This window comes from Dendropsophus ebraccatus, chromosome 1 (assembly GCF_027789765.1).
Source record: "Dendropsophus ebraccatus isolate aDenEbr1 chromosome 1, aDenEbr1.pat, whole genome shotgun sequence".
Classification (NCBI taxonomy): domain Eukaryota; kingdom Metazoa; phylum Chordata; class Amphibia; order Anura; family Hylidae; genus Dendropsophus; species Dendropsophus ebraccatus.
In genome coordinates, this window is record NC_091454.1 from 59412759 (window position 1) to 59424672 (window position 11914).

The window sequence follows — 11914 nt, forward strand, 5'->3', positions numbered from 1 at the left end:
CCCACAGTTGCGTCCATGTTATATATTTGATTCTAGCTTTTTTTCTGCCCCTGATCAAAAAATTCAGAAGGGAAGTTAGTTTTTAAAAAAGCTCTCAGGGATACATATTGGAAGAAAAAAAAAAGAGGAGCGACTTGGGTCCCTTTAGTAGCGACCTGGGTCCCTTTAAGAGTGACCTGGGTCCCTTTAAGAGCAATCTGGGTCCCTTTAAGAGAGACTTGAGTCCTTTTAAAAGCGACTTGGGTCCTTTTAAGAGGGACTTGGGTACCTTTAAGAGCAACTTGGATCACTTTAAGAGCGGAATGGGTCCCTTGAAGAGCGACCTGGGTCTCTTTAAGAGCGACCTGGGTCCCTTTAAGAGCGACATGGGTCCCGTCCCTTTAAGAGCGACTTGGGTCCCGACCCTTTAAGAGCTACTTGGGTCCCGTTCCTTTAAGAGCGACCTGGGTCCCTTTAAGAGCGACTTGGGTCCCTTTAAAATTGACTTGGGTCCTTTTAAGAGCGACTTGGGTCCCTTTCAGAGCTACTTGGGTCCCTTTAAGAGCGACATGGGTCCCGTCCCTTCACGAGCGACTTGGGTCCCTTTAAGAGCGACTTGGGTACTTATAATGGTAAAGATCATTGCTCGGTTACCATGACAATCTTACTCATGTCAGTGAGACAAAATCGTTAAGGACTTTCCATATATTACATCTTCTATTGGCCAATAATGGACATGTGACTGTGTGGATGTTGTGAGACATTGCCTGACGAGACCTTAGAGTTCCTATTGGCTGCTATATCTCAGCTATTTGCATATGTGCTGTGATTGGCTGTTAGCGTTTAGAGTGTGGCCATTATTTCCAATGGGCCATTATTTTCTATGGGTAATTAGGGGTCTTTAAACGTAAATTTCTTAAAAACAACAAATCCGATCGGCCACACCACCGAGGGCTTCGAAACGCAGTTTGCAAGGAGTCTGTGCGCAAAGCGGTTCAGGCTGTATTACACGCAGAAGAATGGCTGGTAGAATAAACGGAAGAAGAATACGGATTACAATATAGTGCTTTTCAAGCACTATAATAATGAGTATAGGCAAATGCTACAACAATATATAGTCCTTCTATCATATTTCAAAGGTGATCTATTTAAACCATTTATACATAGAAAAGAAATCCAGATCGTAACCATTCTATACCATCAACAAATACCTTTATTAAACTTCATATAATAAAATATATAAAATCACTAGGAAACAATACTCCAGCAATGTATCGTGTAACTCGCGTTATGGACATACAAATTTAGCTTGTATATCAAAGATGTAAATATTGACAACTTCTGCATAGAGCATTTTATAGTCATGCATATCATAAATTTGAAGATGTGTGTATATATATATATATATATATATATATATATATATATATATATATACATATACCACTGTAGAAAAAGCCATAGCATAAAGAAGTCTAAAGACCTGTGTCGCTGCTCTATATATACTAATACCTACTTATCCTCATATAATATGATGTATCAGATCATATACTGTAAGACATGCTCTTCTTGCACCTTACCCATAATGTAAATGCAAGTGAAATCACATGGAAATCACATGGATAACTTGCCGCGAATTCTGCTGCTCGTAACCGTGCGCTCCCACTCGCATCTCTGCCCGTGCCATAGACTCCACTCTATGACCATGGAGTCTATGGCACAGGCGGAGATGCGAGTGGGGGCGAGTGGCGAAATCTACGGCAGGTGATCTGTCCAGATTCCGGAGTGTGCACATGCCCTTAGGGTTGGATTCTGAATGGTTCCAGAGAATGTACACCAACGATCGGCACTCCAGCAGGGTCGTGGTGCCAAGGGAACACTGAATCCACAAAGAAAAAAACACAATCCCGGCACTCACTTGATTGCAATGAAGAAAGGGTGTTTATTCACACAAGTGGTTTGCTGCACGCATTCTGACCATAAGGTCTTTTTCTGGTTCCAGAGAATGGGGTCCCGCCTCTCCCCGCTGAAGCGGTGGGTCGCCATGCACTCCCAGACACTTTATTAATTTTTTATAAAGCTGCAGAGATAACTGAACACTGTACTCAGCTGGCAGTTTCATAGAGAATGAATGGAGCACATGCTGATTCACAACCACTCCATTCAGCAGGAAGAGTTGGGTCCCCATTCTAGCACTCATGGTAGGCTCAGAGGTCAAAACCCTCCCAATCAGACACTAAGGGCCCTATTCCACCGGACGATTATCATTTGCATAATCGTTAACAATTAACGATCTCAGACGACCGCTATTGCGAAAGACCTGAAAACGTTCACTTATTTCCATGGAACGATAATCGTTAGTTATGATCGTATTTGCGATAGTTTTTTTCTTCGCTTTTTCTTTGCTATTGCGTTCGTATCTACTGCGAACGACCGAACGTCTTATTCAATGCGAACGATTTGCGGATGTCTTGCGAACGAGCAACAATAAAAATAAGCCCAGGTCTTATAAAGCGATCAACGAGTTCTCGTTCGATCGTTAATCGTTAACTGCATTTCAACCAAACGATTATCGTTTAGATTTGAACGATTTAACGATAATTTGAACGATAATCGTCAGGTGGAATAGGGCCCTTATTCCATGGATAATAAGTTTTTGGGTTTTTTTTACTTTCAAATGGGAAATGAGATGATTCCCCTCAGTGGTACAGGGATACATGATTTGTTTTCACATTATCAGAGGGAAGTCGCAATCTGGCGTCTGCCTTTTCACTGGGAGATTCCTACTGTGAGGGGGGAGCTGATTTTGTCAGAATTTATTCTTCTAAACTAGGGTATAGCCGCTTGTAAGCCACCCAGCCATCCGCCGACTGTCACAGCACATCATGGAGACAGACCACACTGGGAAAGTATTTAATTATATTGTAGTCTTCTATGAAGTCATGTGGTTTCTCAGGACGTGCTCTTTAAATTTCTGTTTGCTTTGACAGCTGGAAATCTATTGTACATGTAAAAGAGACAGAAACCAAGTGGATCCGATTAACGTCAATCAGGTATGCATCCACTTTAATCTATTTAGAAACCTAAGCCTTGACACCAATGTGCACAGATCCTTAATTTCCGCTATGTAAATAGTAATCGGTAAGTTCATATAATGTACTAGTGTTGGAAATAACCAAAACCTTTGGTTGAACTTTCGATTAGTCATGTGTGCAGGAAATTAATAGCTGTCCTTTTACTTTTTCTGCCGTCGTTTTTTATCTGCATTTTGACAACTCATTTTTCTTAATATTTCTACGTATAACTGCAGAGCTCATCTGGGTGAGGAATTGTTCATGGGGAAATGTGAATATTCATCATCAAGCATGTGCAGCATGCTTATTCTGTTGTAGAAATGCCAAAGATTTTTACCATGTATTTTACTTCAATATATCTATCTGTCAGGTTGGGCAACGTCTGTTTCTGCCACGTGTTGCCTCATCAGAGTAGAAAAATGCAGTGTGGATAGGAAATCATTACTGATCTATGTACCGGCAATGGGAGCCTATCTGACTGCTTAAGATGATCCAGTTGTGTTTGTTCCTATCACTGTATGTCTAAAGTGCTGCATTGTATCTCCCTTCCCCTCTCCCTTTAACTTGTCATCCATGTCATCACAAGCAGTTCACTGCTTAGTGTAACCTCTTCCTGTGAAGGTGGCCATTAAGGGGTTATTACTTTGGGTAAAAACATTGTAATCCTTAAAATGGCTTCGGCCTTGTAACTGCTTCTAGAAGAAGTAGAGGAATGCTGGCAGCATGCCCATGAGAAAAGCACCATGAACCTACATCATAGTCATAATAGAAAGCTAGGAAGAGACACTTATCTATAAACAATTTATGGTAAACATAAAGTTGTGCCAGCCTGACTGCGCAGTACAGGAAGCCACTGACCATCTATAGACTGACCTATGAGAGTGTGACATGTATGTGTCTTGTGACTTGAAACCCCACCTGCATTAAAAGCTTATATATATTTCTTGTGAAACCAAAAAAAGCGTGAGTGTGCACTTCTAACTCAGCTGAGTGAGGAGGTTATACCGTCTTTTTGCCTGGTGTCATGTCTTCGTCGCTAGCACTCAGCTTACTTAATTTGGACAGGGGTAGTCACTTGGGAACAAGGGAGTTGAAAAGCAAATCTCACCTTGACATTCCTTGCTGTGCTGCTGCAGTTTCTTTCATTGCTGCTCACGTAATACCATTTAGAGCTAGTGCATCAGTAACCCCTTCTGCTTCTACTTGCCAACTAAATTGCTATGCTGTATAAATGATCAGCCCAGTTTAGGGCCAGCTTGTTCAGTGCACTTTCAAAAGCATTATGCCGTGGCAAAACAGAAGTATGGGCTGTGCTGTGACTAACCAGAGAAGTAAGGGAAAGGAAGCCCTGAGTGTATACTACTGGCCGGCAAACAGCCCAGCTTTGGTCCTGCCCTGAAAATGGAGAGAAATGTAAATAGCTGTGCACCATGGAAGGGGCTCAGTAATCTCAAAAGTGGTGAGAAGGTAATTTTAGTGCTCTCACTGAAGGGTTAATCCTGCGCAAGCAGGGCGCTAGTTACACTTTAAAGGAGAAGTCCAGGGTGAGGGGAGGACATTTCAGGCAGGACGTGGGGTTAACATAGTAAAGAAGGTATATTTATTTACCTGTGCCCGTGCAGCACAGCATCGCGTTCCTGGCCCCCGCTGACATTCCTCATATCTTCCTTCCTGCTACATCCCGACCCGGCTGACTGATGCCCCACTCAGCCAGTCAGTGACTGAGGCAAGATGACACTGATGCAGTCACTGTTTGGCTAAATCCCACCCGGTTAGGATGTTTTAGCTAATTCACATCATACCCCGAAGCAGAAAAATGACATCCAGCGGGGTTACGGGAGCCTGGTAATGCGCCACAACGCTGGCATGAGGTCTGGTAAGGATACGTTATTTATTATGCTCCCCACCACCCCCTGCCGGAAATATTTACCCCTAACCTCGAACTTCTTTTTTAAGGAATAAGGTTTGAAAGATGAAATAAGATTACTATATCGCCAAAAATGCTTTCCTACATAAAAGTCATTGTCACATTTGATCTTTTTAATCCTTGCTAAGGTAGGATATTATATACCTTTTTTTATTGAGTGGGTACATTTCAATACAAGATTGGGTTTCTGAGCATATTTTGATACACACAATGGTGTTTTGTCCTTTGATTAGTAGAAAAGTTTGCTCATAAATCTGTGTGTCGTGTCAACAAAAAATGCAGTGTGGATAGGAAATCATACACATAGGCAATCAAACACATAGGCAAGAAGAAGGTATCGCCAGATAAGATGGCAGAGATGCAGGCACGGATTGATGAAGAAAAGGAAGGCGCTTGAGGCAAAACTTGACATGGAGGAAGAAGAACGGAATAAAGCTAGAGCAGAGTTGGAGAAAAGGTAGAAGGATCTGCTTAAGGCCCAGCAAGTCCTCTAGATAATGTAGTGCTGTCCTGTCACCAGTCTGTTTGTCAACACAGATTTTCCAGAATTTTTTTATGTGTATTTGTTTTTTTCCCTTTAATATTTTATTTTGATATCACAAAATATAAAAACTACATATACACTCATATAGTTATTGTACCAACTAGGGATGGTCCGAACCGGCCAAGGTTCGGGTTCCTATAAACCCGAACTCTCGGCATTGATTTCCGCTGTCTGCTCGCTCCGTGGAGAGGGTGGATACAGTGGGAGGACCACCTGGAAAACTGGGATACAGCCATAGCCATAGGCTGTATCCCGGTTTTCCAGGCGGTCCTCCCGCTGTATCCACCTGCTGCATGGAGCAGCCAGACAGCGGGAATCTGATGGCCGAGAATTCGGGTTCATACGAACCCGAACCTCAGCAGGTTCGGACAGGGGCGCCGCAATGATGAGGCGACCTGAATCGTCTGCCTCAGGCGGCGCCACCAGCTATCTTCATGGGGGCGGCATTCAGTGGCAGATTATAATATGAGCGGTTCGGGCGGCCGCCCACATTATAATCCGCCACTGACTGTACCCAGGGCCGCTTTAACCAGAGGGCACATGGTGCACGTGCACCGGGCCCACTGGTTAAAGGGGCCCCCCCGAGCAGGCCGGCCGTTGCTATGTGCGACCAATGCGGTCGCACAGGGCTCCGGCCACCAGCCTGTCAGGGGGGGAGCGCCATGGATGGGTAATCTACTTACCCCTCCATGGCGCCCCCTGCAGGGCCCCCCCCGTCCGCCACTGCCCCCGTCCGCTGCTGCAGCGGCGCTTCAGCGCTGCAGCAGCAGCGACACTGACAGAGAGAGAGCCATTGGCTCCCTCCCTGTCAGTCACTCACTCTTGTGACCGCACTTCCTGCGGTCACAAGAGGCCGCACTCTCCCTCTAGCGCCCGACGTCACTGGAGCGTCGGCGCGAGGGTAAGGGGAGTGCAGCCTCTTGTGACCACAGGAAGTGCGGCCACAAGAGGGAAGAGAAGAGGAACGCGTGGACCCAGGTGAGTAACATTGTTTGTTTTTTTCAATGTTATATGGGAGGGGGAGCTATATACTATGGGGGAGCCCAGGGGGGCTATATACTATGGGGGAGAACAGGGGGCTATATACTATGGGGGAGAACGGGGGCTATATACTATTGGGGAGCACAGGGGGGCTATATACTACTGGGGAGCACAGGGGGCTATATACTATGGGGGAGCACAGGGGAGCTATATACTATTGGGGAGCACAGGGAGCTATATACTATGGGGGAGAACAGGGGGCTATATACTATGGGGGAGAACGGGGGCTATATACTATTGGGGAGCACAGGGGGGCTATATACTATGGGGGAGAACGGGGGCTATATACTATTGGGGAGCACAGGGGGGCTATATACTATGGGGGAGAACGGGGGCTATATACTATTGGGGAGCACAGGGGGCTATATACTATGGGGGAGCACAGGGGAGCTATATACTATGGGGGACCACAGGGGAGCTATATACTGTGGGGGAGCACAGGGGAGCTATATACTATGGGGGAGCACAGGGGAGCTATATACTATGGGGGAGCACAGGGGGCTATACACTATGGGGGAGCACAGGAGAGCTATATACTATTGGGGAGCACAGGGGAGCTATATACTATTGGGAAGCACAGGGGGCTATATACTATTGGGGAGCACAGGGGAGTTATATACTATGGGGGAGCACAGGGGAGCTATATACTTTGGGGGAGCACAGGGGGCTATATACTATGGGGGAGCACAGGGGGCTATATACTATGGGGGAGCACAGGGGGCTATATACTATGGGGGAGCACAGGGGCGCTATATACTATGGGGGAGCACAGGGGGCTATACACTATGGGGGAGCACAGGGGAGCTATATACTATTGGGGAGCACAGGGGGCTATATACTATGGGGGAGCACAGGGGGCTATATACTATGGGGGAGCACAGGGGAGCTATATACTATGGGGGAGCACAGGGGGCTATACACTATGGGGGAGCACAGGAGAGCTATATACTATTGGGGAGCACAGGGGAGCTATATACTATTGGGAAGCACAGGGGGCTATATACTATTGGGGAGCACAGGGGAGCTATATACTATGGGGGAGCACAGGGGAGCTATATACTTTGGGGGAGCACAGGGGGCTATATACTATGGGGGAGCACAGGGGAGCTATATACTATGGGGGAGCACAGGGGAGCTATATACTATGGGGAGCACAGGGGGCTATATACTACTGGGGAGCACAGGGGGCTATATACTATGGGGGAGCACAGGGGGCTATATACTATGGGGGAGCACAGGGGGTTATATACTATTGGGGAGCACAGGTTAGCTATATACTATTGGGGAGCACAGGGGCTATATACTATTGGGGAGCACAGGGGAGCTATATACTATTGGGGAGCACAGGGGTCTATATACTATGGGGGAGAGCACAGGGGGCTATATATTATGGAGAGCACAGGGGGGCTATATACTATTGAGGGGGAGCACAGGGGGCTATATATTATGGAGAGCACAGGGGGGCTATATACTATTGAGGGGGAGCACAGGGGGGCTATATACTATTGGGGGAGAGCACAGGGGGGCTATATACTATTGTGGGAGAGCACAGGGGGGCTATATACTATTGGGGGAGAGCACAGGGGGCTATATACTATTGTGGGAGAGCACAGGGGGGCTATATACTATTGTGGGAGAGCACAGGGGGGCTATATACTATTGTGGGAGAGCATAGGGGGGCTATATACTATTGGGGGAGAGCACAGGGGGGCTATATACTATTGTGGGTGAGCACAGGGGGCTATATACTACTGGGGAGAGTGCACAGGGGGGCTATATACTAATGGGGGAGCGCACAGGAGGGCTGTATATAACTGGAGGAGCACATGAGGGGCTATATACTACAGGGACACCTTAAAACTATGGAGGCACAGAGGGGTGTAACTATGTAGGAGTACAGAGGGGTGTAACTACTGTATAGGGGTACAAGGGACCTAACTACTGGATGTGTTGGAGCCTAAAATATTTGTCTGGCAGATTCTGGAGAGAAGATTCACAGCCAGGAGAAGACTTCAAGGTGGCCCACGCTGGATGGAGAGAAAAAGAAAAGGTGACAGACTCTGATCAGAGAAGACGCCCCCGGTGAGTCACTGGATGTAACTTCACTCTGTTATAGGCTTGTACTGATAGGGGTCATGGTGTGGCGGTATTATGTAATGGTATCAATGGTGATATCTTTCTGTTTTGTTTAGTGCAGTTTTTATGTAACGGGGGGACGGGGGAACGGAGGGCAGGTGAGTTGTGTGCTGTTTTTTGTTTTTGTTTTATCTGCTGTGCAGGGGGGGGGGGGGAGAGGGGGACCATCTATAAGGTAGGGGGGGGGAAGGGGGCCATCTATAAGGGAGGGGGGAAAGAGGGGGACGATCTATAAGGGAGGGGGGAAAGAGGGGGACGATCTATAAGGGGGGGGGACCATCTATAAGGGAGGGGGAGAGGGAAGAGGGGGACCATCTATAGGGGGGGGCCATCTATAAGGGAGGGGGGAAAGAGGGGGACCATCTATAAGGGGGGGGGCCATCTATAAGGGAGGGGGGAAAGAGGGGGACCATCTATAAGGGGGGGACCATCTATAAGGGAGGGGCGGGAGGGGGACCGTCTATAAGGGGGGGGAAGAGGGGGACCATGTATAAGGGGGAGAGGGGGACCATCTATAAGGGAGGGGGAAAGAGGGGGGCCATCTATAAGGGGGCATCTATAAGGGAGGGGGGAGAGGGGGACCATGTATAAGGGGGGGAGGGGGACCATCTATAAGGGAGAGGGGACCATCTATAAGGGAGGGGGAGAGAGGGAAGAGGGGGACCATCTATAAGGGGGGGGAAAGAGGGGGCCATCTATAAGGGGGGGGGAGAGGGGGACCATCTATAAGGGGGGAGAGAGGGAAGAGGGGGACCAACTATAAGGGGGGGGGGAAGAGGGGGACCATCTATAAGGGGGGAAGAGGGGGACCATCTATAAGGGAGGGGAAAGAGGGGGACCATCTATAAGGGAGGGGGGAGAGGGGGACCATCTATAAGGGAGAGGGGGACCATCTATAAGGGAGAGGGGACCATCTATAAGGGGGAAAAGGGGGACCATCTATAAGGGGGGAAGAGGGGGACCATCTATAAGGGGGGAAGAGGGGGACCATCTCCTAAAAGATCAGCACCCTCCTCTCCTGACATCCTCTGTGCTGCTGGGACTTCTTTATAGGATTAGCACCCTCCTCTCCTGACATCCTCTGTGCTGCTGGGACCTCTCCTATAGGATTAGCACCCTCATCTCCTGACATCCTCTGTGCTGCTGGGACCTCTCCTATAGGATTAGCCCCCTCCTCTCGTGACATCCTCTGTGCTGCTGGGACCTCTCCTATAAAGTCAGCCTCCTCCTCTCCTGACATCCTCTGTGCAGCAAGGGACCAAACATTATGTTTATTGGGGACAGCAGTGGGGGGGGGGGGGGGGGCAGTAGTGGATTATAATGTGGGCGGATTGACGGGGGGGGGGGGGCGTCATTCTATAGTTCGCCTCGGGCAGCAGAGAGGCTAGAATCACCCCTGGGTTCGGACCATCCTTAGTACCAACAAATACACATGGCATAATTTCTAATTTATCATATTACCATTCCCTACCCCCCAAAGAGAGAGAAGAGGGGGAAAAAACTTAAATTAAATTTGTTTTTATAGAAGTATTCCAAGTTGAGGAGGTACTCTTAGCAACCCATAACAATCCCAGTTCTTTTCATGTATAGGCCCTTTGAAAGGTATAATCAGGAACTCGATATGTTATTGTGAGCAGCTTTTTTTTCTGCATTTGTTTTAGTTTGAAGGAATCTCTCCAGCTACTTGGGATATTGGGAAAGTTATTTTGTGTACAGTAGGTAGCATCAAACAGGATCTCTCCTTTTAAAGGGATTTTCCAGACTAATATGATTAATGGCATGTCCTTGGGCTAAGCAGTAAATCAATGACCAGCAGGGTGCTGACACCCTGCACCCCTGCTTGTTAGCTGTTTGGCCCCTGCACTACGCAGTTAACGGGGCTACAAGCAGTTGGCTGTATGTACTGCATAGTGGCCTGGGCTGATTTACGCACCTCAGCGTCCCTTGACTTGAAGAGGAGCTGAGGTGCAGTAACTTGGCACCACCATTACAGTGAGCAGAGCGGACTACCTATGGCCCCATTCACTGTGTAATGCAAGCACCGCACAGCTGAAGATAGGCCATCAATCATAGTAGCACAAGAAAATTTAGGCCTACACACACGAATCCCTCTCCCAGAATAGACTTTACCATCTTATCGCTTCTCGGCCTTTTGGCTAAGATCAAGTGTAGTATCTGTTCTTATCAGTTTAATATACTTTACCATCTGTGAATGGAAATCACTGTTACTAGTTTTCTCAGTGTGTAAATTAAAAGGCTACTCCTGAGAGTAATAATTTTTCAGTTTTATGCCATGTGCTCACACACTGTACGGATTGACACAACACAACTCCCACATTGTACACATTGAAACAACACTGCTCCTTTTCTACCCTCCTGCCAGAAATTGTGAGAAGTTGGCAAAGGTAGACGGTGTCCAGAAAAGTAACAAGCACATGATTTTTTCCTATTTGTGGTTGGGTTGTAAAACAATAGCCACGTTGTACTTAGTAAGGCTATGTTCACACTACGTAAGAGACCGGCCGCTCCGTGACCCCGGCCGGGTCACGGAACGGCCGGTCTCTGGCCGGATCATCTCCTTAAGTACCGGCCGGATGATCCTTTCGGCCGCAGAGCTCTGATGTGGGCGGGTCAGCACACGCCCGCATCAGAGCTTCCCATAGCCCACAGTGAAGCAAGTGTCCGGAGCCGCTCGCTTCACTGTGTGAACTGACCTGTCAGTTATTTGCGGCGCCGCATAGATCCCGGCCGGAGCGTATACGACGTGTGTACGCTCCAGCCGGGATCACATTGAAAGTAAGGTTATGTTCCACCCCGCAAAACTATGGGCGTAGTTCTACGGCAAGAACTACACCCGTAGTTTTACGTAGTGTGAACATAGCCTTAAGCAGAGCTATATTTTCAGGGTTGTATCAGCCCATTGCTGGGTACATAGGTTTTCAGGTGTTTCCATCCTCTTAACCCCTTAACCCATTTTGACGTCCGGGGATGTCATCATGATTTTAAGGGATTTAAGGGATTCACAATGCAAGCCCTTTCTGTACAGCGCCTTCCCTGGCTGACATACAGTAACTGCAGCTATTAGCTTGCACATCTGATTGTCCGTGCAGGCTAATTAACCATTTAAATGCGGCTGTACAACTGACCATGGCATTCAAATGGCTTAAAAACTCCATCTGTGGTGGGATCACTCCCCCATCATGCAATCGCAGA

General features: G+C 47.6%; 1 non-coding gene across 1 annotated transcript; it reads left to right on the forward strand.

The window, feature by feature from the left end:
• Positions 1 to 10837: 10837 nt before the first annotated feature.
• On the forward strand, positions 10838 to 11030 carry LOC138780433 (U2 spliceosomal RNA). The gene has a single exon (XR_011361294.1). It is a non-coding gene; the product is annotated as a U2 spliceosomal RNA (small nuclear RNA).
• Positions 11031 to 11914: the final 884 nt, after the last annotated feature.